A 13,075-nucleotide genomic window follows, 5' to 3' on the forward strand; every position below is an offset into this window, starting at 1 on the left:
ATTTAAACTGAGGATCACCACACCTCAGGCAAGGGACAAGGTTAAGAAGTTGGGGCCTTCATGAATAACCTCAGCCGGTACGGGAATTGAACCCACGCTGTTGGTGGTGCTCTGCATTACGAACCAGCTGTCCAGCCAACTGAGCTAAACCAAACCTCCCTCATTGTCATTCAAAACATTGTCATTAAATGCCCCCCTCTCCCTTCCTTACCTGGTCTGGCCTACAAATTACTTCAGACCCACAGCAACGTGACTCTTGATTGCCCTCTGTGGTGGGTTAACAAGCCTCTCAGTTCAAACGCAATTAAAAGTGGGTAACAAATGCTGACTTTGATGGTGACACCCCCATTCCCAAGAAAACGGATAAAAATAGAGTACCTTTCACAGTCTCAGGACCTCCCAAAGAGATATCCAGCGAATGAAGTACCTTTGAAGTGTAGTCACTGTTGGAAAATAGGGAACACGGCAACCAATTTGTGCACAGCAAGCTTCCACAAATGGCAATGTGATTCTGAAGAGATCGTCTGGTTTTTTTCTGATGTTGGTTGAGGGATAAATATCAGCAGGACATGAGGGAGGAATTCTTCCAGTTGTGTCATGGGATGTTTTATACTTCCCCGAGAGTGCAGACAGAGCCTCTGTTTAACATTTCATCGGAATGACAGCGCCCGAGACAGTGCAGCGCTCTCCCACTGTTACACTGGAGTGTCAGCCTAGATTCCGGTAGTGGGAATTCTTCCCACAACAATCTGCCTGAGGAGGCGGGATAGGGAGTGAGCCATGGCTGTCACCATGGAAGGGTAATGTCGAGGATATTTCTGCCCTGACCACTCTCAGGCAGCTAGCTGTCCAACAGCGTTACTGTGTTGTTAGCAGCCAACCTGCTTCTAGCTGGAGGAGGGAAATATGAAGTGAGGAGAAGCTGCAAAGGAGGAAAGCCATGTTTTGAAGTAGGAAAAGAGAAGACGAACCCATGGCGGAGTATCTTTATGCACACACTTAAAGTTACAAACCCTGAGAGGTAGGCCTGAACTTTCACTTCCACATCAGGAGTCCATATAATTCCCAAGTCCCCAGGCCTGACCCAGGAGAAAGTGACCTGGAAGGTCACATTTTCACTTCAGGGGGTTTTGAGGGTGGTGGTGGGGGGAGCAGTCAAAATGCGAGTTGGGGCCACTGCCCCAGAAAGAGTTTGGAGGAGGGCCCGGGTGAAAGGTTGGCCTGGATGCTCCAGCACTTGGTCGAAGCTATGAAAACAAAAATTAAACTAGACTTTCCTTCCGGGCCTCACCCCTCACACACTCCCCGTGCCCCATGCCTGCCAACTCATGCCACCTCATGCACCTCCACCCAGCACTCCCCCCCCCACCCCTCCATTGTTCCTCATAGCCTCCATTCTAAACTATGACTCTACCCATTTGCGCTGGCCCCTCATACCCTGCCAAACCATGCGCCCACTCCTCTCTTCCAAAGGTTCTGAGCACACCACAGCCTCGATTCTTCCGGAGTGAGCCCAAACCCATTAACGTTGGCAGGCTTGTCAACCATGGAGTACATCAGTTCCCCTCAGCTGCAGGCCCACCTTTTTCCAGCAGAAATCACTGGGGAAGATCCAAGGTACTGCCAAAATATTCCTTTCCTAACCCAGAGATACTGCGACCAACTGGAGTCAGCTGGCTGCCATCTCAAACAGTTGAGACTGAGCACGGCAAATTAAACATGTGACCTTTAGCTTTAAGCATTGCCATTTCCAACCCAGCTGGAAAGGACCACAGCGCCTGTCGAGGTAGCCAGTCGGGTTGCAGCAGCCATTTTTATTTTAGTTAAATAACTTGCACTTCAAGAGACATTCCCCGTACGCACCATCTCTGTTAACAATATGAATCTTTGCTTTGAAAAAGGGAGATTAGCAATGCATCTAGGAATAAATCTGTGCAAGCCTTTAAAGAGAACCGGGCTTATAAACTTGTGTCTGAGTCCAGTGATCATCAGGAGGCTATGGACAGTGAGCTGAGCTCCCACTCTGCAATGTTCTCCGTATCTTCACGAGGGTGATACTATTGGAACTCTGAAATAGCACGAGAGGAGCTTCAATCATCTCATGAACTGCTAATTCCAGGATTTACAAGACAGGGCGAGGTAACACTGGACAGATTTTTATCTTCGCAGCTTGGGCGGTAATCTGCCCAGTACAGAATCCTCACATGTTTTATTCCATGTCATTTGCTGTTTGTGGGATTGTGCAGTGTGCGATACTGGCTGCCACATTACTTCATATTCCAACACATTAAACATACTCCACTGGCTGGAATGGCCTGAGGTTGTGTAAGGCGCTATATGAATGGGAGACCTTTCCTTTCGTAGGGTCAGCAGCAGCTCTCTGGGCTGACTACAATCTTGTCGGCTCCTGATTTTGGATCAAATTTGGAAATGATGTGCCATCTGTTTAGTTCAATGTGTGGCCAAGTAGCCAACGGCCTAAACAACTAGGCCCGACATAGAACTGGACAATCTAAATTAAACAACAGTCAAAAGCCTCCACAGCCATACCTGATGGGAATTTGGACAGGCCAAGTTTAAACACAGACACAGGTCAGAGGTGAGAAAGTGTATGTCTGGACTTGCCCGGGAGACTGGAACCGGATGTCTCGGTGGAGTGTCATCACTCTGTCTTTATATTCTGTACCTGCGCACCTCACTCCACTTCATGTGACAAAGGAGCAGCACTCTGAAAGCTTGTGGTTTCAAATAAACCGGTTGGACTATAACCTGGTGTCATGTGACCTCTCATCTTGTGAAAACCCAGAACTCTCAGTGAAGGCCAATGCTGTAGCATTGGTGTGTTTAATCTCGGTCAAAATTGATGTAATTGTGGGCCTTGGCATGCATAGTGTGTGGATGGGTGAGAGATGGCACAGAGATTCTCCGTCAAGCCCTGGAAGGAGCCAGTGGAGCAGAAGTTGACTGTGGCTATTACTTTCACAGCCATTGGCAAAATGTCCTCTGAGACTTTGTGGCACCAATTCATGCAGAATCTGACAAATGTGAGTTGCCAGATCCTTGGACACGCGGAGACATTGGTGACATCGATTCTCGGTTATCTATAGATAAGACAGGTGACATTGGTACACACTTGGTGTAGCAAGGCGCCTCTGACAATATTACTGTTTTCCTGAACATTTATGTTTGCAGTGGGGGGGGTTAGCATTGAGCCTTGGTCTTCCGGGCTTTGCTCCTACTTTTGGTGAGCCAGCCTCCTCCTTTGTAATCATCTCCTTGCTCTCTCATTTCTGTCTGCAATTACTCAGGCAGCAATGAACGCAGGCTCCATCTGCCTCATGGCCTCCTCTCTGCAGTGTAAATGAGAAAGGAACAGGACTCAGAACTTGTCTGCCATATGAAATCTTGATGACAATAACTCGTGCACGACTGTGAGTTAATGGCCCTGGTTCCTGAGTCACCAAATGCTCGCCACATGAACGATCTACCCCGTGGTTTATGTACCCATTACACAGCACAATGAACACACATCATGTTTCAGTTTGGTGATTTCCTGCAATGCCATTGAGAGACCACTAACATCTCTCAGCTGTGCCTGTCTGTTCATGTAGGAATGCGGAGTTCAGTTAGCTGGCTCTTTAATTGTGTCCCCTCCCACCCCCTCCCACCATTGCAATCAGCTGTCATCCAAGGTGTCTGCAAAGTCCCCAGCAGACCGTTTCATTGGATGATAGTTTTTATCTGTGCAGTCATGGCTGGCTGTGGTGGTGAGTTCTCGCTGCCAGATCAGCTTTGACCCTCTATTTTTTAAAATTCATTTGTGGGACATGGGTGTCGCTGGTTGGCCAGCATTTATTGCCTATCCCTAGTTACCCTTAGAGGGCAGTTGAGAGTCAACCACATTTCTGTGGCTCTGGAGTCACATGTAGGCCAGACCAGATAGGAACGGCAGATTTCCTTCCCTAAAGGGCATTAGTGAACTAGATGGGTTTTTCCAATAATCGACAATTGTTTCATGGTCATCAGTGGATTCTCAATTCCAGATATGTTTTTTATTGAATTCAAATTCCACCATCTGCTGTGGCAGGATTCGAACCCAGGTCCCTAGAACGTTATGTGAGTTTCTGGATTAATAGTCTAGCGATAATACCACTAGGCCATCACATACCTCCAGCTCGGAAGAAGAATCAGCCAAGATTTGAAATGTGAACTCTGTTTCTCTCGCCGTAGTTGATGCCAAACCTGCTGAGTTTATCCAGCATTTTCCTTTTTTAATTTCAGATTGGACTCTCCCTGTGTGAAAACGGAAACCACACCCCCACCTTCCCCCTCCCCCCTCGCCCACCCACCTCCGCCCCCCCCCCACACACACCCATCATCACCACAGTAGCAAACATTAAGATTATCCTCACTCAATGACCTTTCACTCCTCCCCCGTAACTCTTGATGCCATTGTCCTTGTGATGCTTATAGACATCCTGAAGTGGAGGGGCCTATGCCCCCCGTCCACCTCAACCCTCAGCATTGTGAGACCACTTGTATTGTTAAAAATGGACTGCCCCAGACACCGAGCCAGCCTTATCCTGCAGCCGCCTTACCGATCGTCTGGTGGAATCGGACTTTTGAAATGGCTCCCCTGAACCCGATTTGGCGCTGCCACCAGAGCCAGACACTGAGTCGCGTTAGCACTGCTCGAGGCAAAGTAGGCAAAAAGGTCCTTGATCGCGGAGCAAAGAGCAGGTCGCCAGGGTCACATCACTTATGTATCATTGTGAAACACGCAATGTGACTGCACTCCAGTGTGGCCTCATCGTCCAGGGTGGCAAGAACCTTCCGGACAGCAGAGACTATAATTAGATACAAATGAATAGAAATGATGATTCTGATGAATATGGGAAACGTGACTTGTTATCGGCAGGAGGAGTGGGCGATTGCGAGCTGGTTTGATGACAATGTAAAATACATTTTCATGATCTCGCGAGATTTTCTGCTCTCTCTGCCCGCCGCGAATGGAAGTGGAAAATGATCTAGATGACGGGACTGGGAGCATTCTGGCCAAGTTTGCCGATGATACAAAGATAGGTGGAGGGGCAGGTAGTATTGAGGAGGTGGGGAGGCTGCAGAAAGATTTAGACAGTTTAGGAGAGTGGTCCAAGAAGTGGCTGATGAAATTCAACGTGGGCAAGTGCGAGGTCGTACACTTTGGAAAAAAGAATAGAGGCATGGACTATTTTCTAAACGGTGACAAAATTCATAATGCTAAAGTGCAAAGGGACTTGGGAGTCCTAGTCCAGGATTCTCTAAAGGTAAACTTGCAGGTTGAGTCCGTAATTAAGAAAGCAAATGTAATGTTGTCATTTATCTCAAGAGGCTTGGAATACAAAAGCAGGGATGTACTTCTGAGGCTTTATAAAGCACTGGTTAGGCCCCATTTGGAGTACTGTGAGCAATTTTGGGCCCCACACCTCAGGAAGGACATACTGGCACTGGAGCGGGTCCAGCGGAGATTCACACGGATGATCCCAGGAATGGTAGGCCTGACATACGATGAACGTCTGAGGATCGTGGGATTATATTCATTGGAGTTTAGGAGGTTGAGGGGAGATCTGATAGAAACTTACAAGGTAATGAACGGCTTAGATAGGATGGACGTAGGGAAGTTGTTTCCATTAAAAGGGGAGACTAGGACGCGGGGGCACAGCCTTAGAATAAAAGGGAGTCACTTTAGAACAGAGATGAGGAGAAATTTCTTCAGCCAGAGAGTGGTGGGTCTGTGGAATTCATTGCCACAGAGGGCTGTGGAGGCCGAGACGTTGAGCGTCTTCAAGACAGAAATTGATAAATTCTTGATTTCTCGAGGAATTAAGGGCTATGGGGAGAGAGCGGGTAAATGGAGTTGAAATCAACCATGATTGAATGGTGGAGTGGACTCGATGGGCCGAATGGCCTTACTTCCGCTCCTATGTCTTATGGTCTTATGGTCTAAAATCTTGGCCAATCCCTTTCCCACATTATCCCCTTATCCCTCTGCATCATTGGTATTTTGAAATCTGTTAATCTCTGTTTTAAACTTACTCAGTGACTGAGCTTCCACAGCCCGATGGGTAGGCAATTCCAAAGATTCACAACCCAAAGATTCACAACACAAATCCTCATTTTGCTCCTAAGTGGCTTCCCCCTTATTTTGAAACTGCACTTCTGGTTCTAGACTCCCCAGGGTCTGACCTGCATCTACTCTGTCTATTCCTTTAAGTGTTTTGTAGGTTTCACTGAGATAGAAGTGAGTGAATGCCAGAGAAACTGGGCGGAACTTTCCTGTCCCACCCGCCAAGGGAATCATACCGGGTGGTAGCGGGGGGGGAGCGGGGGCATGCAAAGGTCCGTTGACCTCGGGTGGGATTTTCGGGTTTTGGGGCGAGCGGGCCAGAAAATCCCACCCACTGTCTTTCTGATGAGATATCTAAATGAGGTCAGGTCTGTCCTCTCTCAAGTGGATGTAAAAGATTCCACTGAACATGCATTCGAAGATGAGCAGTCAGATTCTGCCCGGTATCTTGGCCAATATTTATCCCAATGTCTAAAATGGATGTTCTGATGAAAGGTGGTAGATCTGTTTCTCTTCACAGAGGCTGCCTGAACTGCTGGGTATTTCCAGCACTTTTGTTATTTCAGGTTTCTGAAATAGACGATCCAGCCATAATCTCATTGCTGTTTGTGGGATCTTGCTGTGCGCCAATTGGCTGAGCATTTCCTACATTTCTCATTGGCTATAAAGCATCTTCGGACATCCTGCGATCAAGAAACATGCGATTGAAATACAAATTCTTACTCTCAGCAATGCAGCCTTCCGTCACTTCATCAACTTTACCATTTACACTCAACAACTACAGCTCTCAGGCTGTCTGTGTGTTTAAACACATCCAGTATTGCCCTCCCTTCCTCCTGCCTTTGCTGTTGTAAGGAACAAGCCCGAACACCAACAGACATAGGAAGGTAAGACAAAACATCAGAAGCACATGACACGTAGCCTCGTGAAGCTCCTCCAGCACCAGCTTGGAGGTCACATTCCACTCGATTACTATGAAGCTACAATCATCACATACAAAGAATCCAGTAAATCTGTCCTGACCTTCAACCTGTGCCACAATTGTTGGGTCTTTACTTGAAACAGCGGCAACCTTTCTCCATCTGTGCAGTACAGATCTCTTCCCCTATTCTACTGCTAATGTCGCTGGCATGGAGCTAAGTTTCAATGTAGCTGAGGTCAGTGTGCCTTCGCTGGGCAGACAGATTGCACTCTCAAACCCAACTACCCCATTTAACACCTCCATCCCCGATCTGGGTCCCTTACCAACATGACCATTATATCATGTTGCATTATCTGTACATTTCTGTAAAGAGTTAGGAACTACTTAGCAAGGAACTAATCGATATGTGTAAGTGCTTCGGGGGGGAGGGGCACGTTTCACGGCTGGACTGGAGACTCATGAAATGTGCAACAAAACCAGTTCAAACCGGTCCTTCTACTGCACAAGACGGCATGGCAAATATTATTAAAATATAGATTTCTGATCTTCCCAGACTTATTACTACCAACATCAGGCAACCAAAACACAACAACTACACAAAGCATGACTCTCCCACATTGGACATAGTCATCAGAGCACAATGGATGACACGGTGGCACAGTGGTTAGCCCTGCTGTCTGACAGCGCCAGGGACCAGGGTTCAATTCCAGCCTTGGGTGGCTGTGTGGAATTTGTATATTCTCCCCGAGTCTGCGTGGGTTTTCTCGGGGTGCTCTGATTTACTCCCACAATCCAAAGATGTGCTGATTAGGTAGATTGACCGTGGTAAATGCGTGGGGTTATGGGGATAGAGTGGGGGGTGGGCCTCGGTGAGATACTCTGTCGGAGAGTCAGTGCAGACCCGATGGGCTGAATGGTTACCTTCTGCACTGTAGGGATTCTATAATGTGCAATTTAGTTTCAATCATTGCAGCACTAACCCCCCCCCCCCGGCCCCCCGGTCTCTGTTGTGACTTCACTTTGCTCAGAGATACACCATGTCAGGGCTGAGAAATGCAACACTCCCTCATTTGCTGTCCAATATCACCACAAAACAAGCAGCAAGGATCTGACGTAAAGTGCAGAATACCCTGTCAAGCATTCCTAAGATGGATACAACACTGGTTAGTTGCAGGGTAAAGCTCCCTCTGTACCGCCATACTAAACACTCCAGGGACAGGTGCCGCATTATTCAGACACTGCCCTTATTTATTTCCCACTTAAGAGTCTCATTTGGCGGCAGGGAAGGAGAACTGTCCATGGGTCTCCCCGTCATAGACATGAGCAGAGCAGTTCCGGGGAGCTGCCAGGGGCCCTACCTGCCCAGCCTCCCATCTGATTCAATACCCCCATGCCAGTGAACTCACCATGGGGAAGGGCACCCAAGGGGAGCTCCCTTCTAAAATGGAGGTGAGGAGGAATTTCTTCTCTCGGAGAGTTGTTAATCTTTGGAATTCTCTACCTCAGAGAGGTTGTACATACTCAAGGCTGAGTTAGACAGATTTGTGATCTATAAGAGAGTCAAGCATTATGGGGAGGGGGAGGGGGGGTGGTGGAGGCAGACAGAATTGTGGAATTAAGTCCATAATCAGATCAGTAATTATATAATTGAATGGCAGAGCAGGCTTAAGGGGCCAAGTGGCCTCCTCCTGCACCTGTTATTTATGTTGCGTTCAATAATGTCCATGATGCCAGAGTAGGGAATTCTAGGGAAATTTTCATCATAAGCTCTCTGAATGGCATTGGAGGTACGGCTGGAGGGAACTAACTTGGTAGCACAAGCCACAAGCTTTTGCCAGTACAGCCAGCAGAATAAAAGATAGCTAAATGGCTGCGGCATCCAGTAAAACAGCCGTTTCTTTTGGCAAACTGGGTGTTTTCCTTGTGTAACTTCTAAGCAGAGCTGCTGCAGTTTTTACCACAAGTCGTAAGTCAAAGGATTGACAAGAGAGAAGAGGAGGGCTGGCAGACAAGCCTCGTGTTTCTGACAGGACATCAGCGTCAGCATCCTGTACAAGGCCTGCCCTCAGGCAGGCTGCGAATGAGCAATTACACACAGTCACCTCTCCAGGATGTAAACCTTTAGTTAGAAGGGGAATTTATCGGAGATGCTGTCTTCGAACACACAGCTGCTGCTGGCAGATAGCACGGCACTATAAAAATACAAAATGAAAAATTCAAATCTCCACTCTACTTTCAGAAACTAACAGAAAGGGCCCTCAATCAACACAAAATAAGTTATCAGTGCTGGACAGAGGGAGGGAAGGCTTCAGCACAGATGTTTCTGGAACTATACAGGGCCAGAAAGATGTCAATCCCATTAATATTTTCATTAAGCCTTTCTGCTTGGAAAAGTCAGGGGTTTGAAGTTAATTGGCTCCGTTTCTTTTCCCTGAACCTCTGGCAATCCGTACATTCCAGTCGGAGAATCTCCGGGCCAAACTCTGGAAACAGTTTTCCTCTGCCCAGTGCTTGGAGTTGGCAAAGCTTCCCGATTGCCTTGAAGTCTCCAGGAATTAAAGATTTAATCTCGTGGTTACATTCTGGGAGGAAACCCAGAGGAAAATCAACAGGGACATTACAAAGAGTTTCTTGGAAATACTCCTTTTGTTTATGAATTGTAAAAGTATGGGTTGCTGGTGGGGGTGGGGAAGGGGCAGGCCCACCTGACCAACCATCAAGAATCATCCAATCAGTGAATGAAGAGCCCACCGGCTCTCTGATTGGTGTGGGAAAGTGGGTTTGCCAGGTGGATGGGCACATTTGGCAGCCAATGGCAGTGGTTGAAGGGGCTGATTGACAGCAGGTGACCATGTGGAGACATTTGGAGGGAAGGAAATCTTACCTGGTCTGGCCTACACGTGACTTTAGACCCACAACAATGGGTTGACTCTTAAGTGGCCCAGCAAGCCACTCCAATCAAGGGCAATCAGGGATGGTTACCAACCTTGCCAGTGATGTCCACATCCCATGAGTGAATGAATCTTCATTAGCGGTTGGCTTTCTTCCACCAACGCCACCACCCCCCCCCCCCCCCCCCCCCACCACACCCACCACATTCCCAGGTAAACACCCCTGATAGCAGACATGATGTGGCCTGGGATACCTCAGACCTGATCTGAAATACTCGTGTGGACTGCACCAGACGTTAGAGTTTGTGGTGTGTGTATGTGTGTGTGTGTGTGTGTGTCAGGTGATGGATAGGGAGAGACTGTCAGCCCCATTCTCTCTGTGGCAGAGACACAGCAACTTATTAGTCTGACTTCACTGAAATACACTGCCATGATAAACTCTGATCAAATATCAATGATGTGGAGATGCCGGCGTTGGACTGGGGTAAGCACAGTAAGAAGTCTCACAACACCAGGTTAAAGTCCAACAGGTTTATTTGGTAGCACAAGAAAGTTTGTGGCTTGTGCCACCAAATAAACCTGTTGGACTTTAACCTGGTGTTGTGAGACCTCTTACTGTGCAAATATCAATGAGCAAGGTTGCCAACTGTGACTAAATATATTCTTGGAGGTTTCCTCACATGACTTGCCCCCACACTCCAGCCATTAATCGGCCAACACATCTATCCTTGTGACATACTGACTTCCTACGCCAATTGGAAAGCAACATAGACTCATTGCCCAATTGGATGATGACTATCTGATAATTAAACAGCCTTTTTTCCCATATTCAATATTCTTAAATTTGATAAAGAGGAAATTACAAAAAAACACTTTATTAATGTCTGGATGATTTTTCTCGAGGGTTACATGCAGCAGTGTCCTGGCGACTGACCTTCAATTCCTGGAGATTCCAGGGCAACCCTGTAGATGTTGGCAACTCTATCACCGAGGCATTGGAAATTTTGAGAGAGCAATCTTGAGCCCACTCTCACCGTCCGTGTGGATGCCAGCGGGGGCTCAAGATCCAGAAGTCACAGTTCTCGCCAGCGAGTTCCGGATTTTGGATCTTTCTCACCCCTCGCTGGCGATGTCATTAGCATTTGAATAGATTTTGATATGATTAACCCGCTCCCTTACCAGATATTGAGCACCTCGCCACACATTGACACCGCGCCAATGTATACAAAGAGTTCACCTAGACATGAATTTGTTGTGGAGGTCTCCCCGGGGGTGCAAAGGTGAGTATAGCACCCAGGAGAGAGGGACATGGCCAGGCAGTGGCCTGGCACTGCCCCTTGGCACAAGTTGGCACTGTCAAGATGGCACCATGCCAACCTGGCAGTGCCAACCTGTACCAAAGGCAGGCTCCATGGGAGTCTCATGGGGGATTCGTTTAGATGTGGTGGTGGCTGGGAGTGGACGGAGGAACAGGGCATGCCAACGATGGCCACTGATGGTGTGAGTGGCAGAGGTGAGGCGGTGTCGGCTCAGACTGTGTGTCTGTGTGTGGTGGCGGGTGGGGGGGGGGGGGGGGGGTGGAGAAGGGGGGCAACAATGATCAGGGGTTTAGAAAGACCTCTATGGTGGGCTGGAGGGGAGGTTTACTCAGGTTATGAACAGAGCGCCCTTTAAGGATGGCGCCCCGATCTCTGAGCAGCGTGGTTTTTCCGGCGGGTTGAGGCCTCACCCCCCATATGACGGAGTGAAAGACGCCCCCTTGATTTTTTGGGGGGCTGAATATTGTAGAATCTGGAGAGAAAACGACTGGTTTTCTTGCCAGAAGCAACATTCTACCGTTTTTTGGTAAGATTTAGTCCATTGTCTTTTTGTTTCCAGGTTGTTTGAACAACCTCCGTTTTACTAGTTATAAAAGTTCCGGGAAGTCTGCCGGGCATCATCCTCATGACAAGTCTCCTCAGTTTCAAATTGATCTGGGAAGGTGGGATATCATCAGGATAGACATGTTGGACGACCAATAGCAGGAACCAAGGACTGGGTCACATGATGAAACCTCCAGGAATACATTCAACCAGAGCTGGCAACCTATTGAAAATAAGCACTTTTCAGCCAGTAACCAGATAGGTTTGATACAACGCCCTTTGGTGCAGACAGTAGTTGGGCATGCCCCACATCTCAGATATTGACAGTAGTGACAGCCACAAATCATGCCATCTAGCTATCCACCAGTATTTATTGCACATTTAACTTACCTAGGAGACTAAGGATTAAACACTATGGAAAATCTACCTTCGAAAGGACACACTGAAGCCATGAAAAGAACACTCAGATGACCCCAGGAATCAATGTTCTAAGGAAAGGGTTTGTAGAGTTTTCACTGGGGGTTGGCAGACCTAAAGGGACCATTGAAGAGACAAACATTGTAGATAAGGCAGGTGTAAGCAGATCATTTCAAATCATCTGCTGCTGTGACCGTTGTCAACCATAGAACACAATTGTTCAGAGCTGTACACATGGGTTGTAGGGTTGGGCTAATATTCCAACTTTTTGTTCATTTGGTGTTTGGGGAGCTGCATTACTGGGTGACATTTCCTTGGACTGAGAGCATTAAATAATAGTCACAACAATATATAGACCACCGAGAAACAGAGCAGATTTCAAAGATGAATGGTCCTTCCATTCCCCTACATTCTTACAGTGTTAATGGTTCTTGTTCAATAAGAAACCAATGTCTGCATTGATAAATGGAAGAAACTAATAATGCATCATCTCATACTAACTCTGCAATACTACACTTGATCTGATGTTAGAGTAACTGATTTGATAGTGCCCTCAGTAGGCCTGGTTTATTAGTTTAATTTTAATTGACTACTTTAATTTTAATTGACTACTTTTGGGACGTTTTTCACATTATATTCACTACAATGGGCTAATGAGGTCAAGGCACCATTTTATACTAACATTGGCCAAATAAGCCATTTTGGATTCTACGCTTAACAATCATTCACACATACTGAACAAGAATCGCTGTATAATTAGTAACTAGCTAGGAACAGATGATTAAATAAGTAATATGCCTCAATTATGTTATGATGGAGGAATAGGTAATTAAGCAAGTGGTTATTAAGGTTGGGAATATATATTAGTGCACAATAT

This window comes from Mustelus asterias, chromosome 3, assembly GCF_964213995.1.
Source record: "Mustelus asterias chromosome 3, sMusAst1.hap1.1, whole genome shotgun sequence".
Classification (NCBI taxonomy): domain Eukaryota; kingdom Metazoa; phylum Chordata; class Chondrichthyes; order Carcharhiniformes; family Triakidae; genus Mustelus; species Mustelus asterias.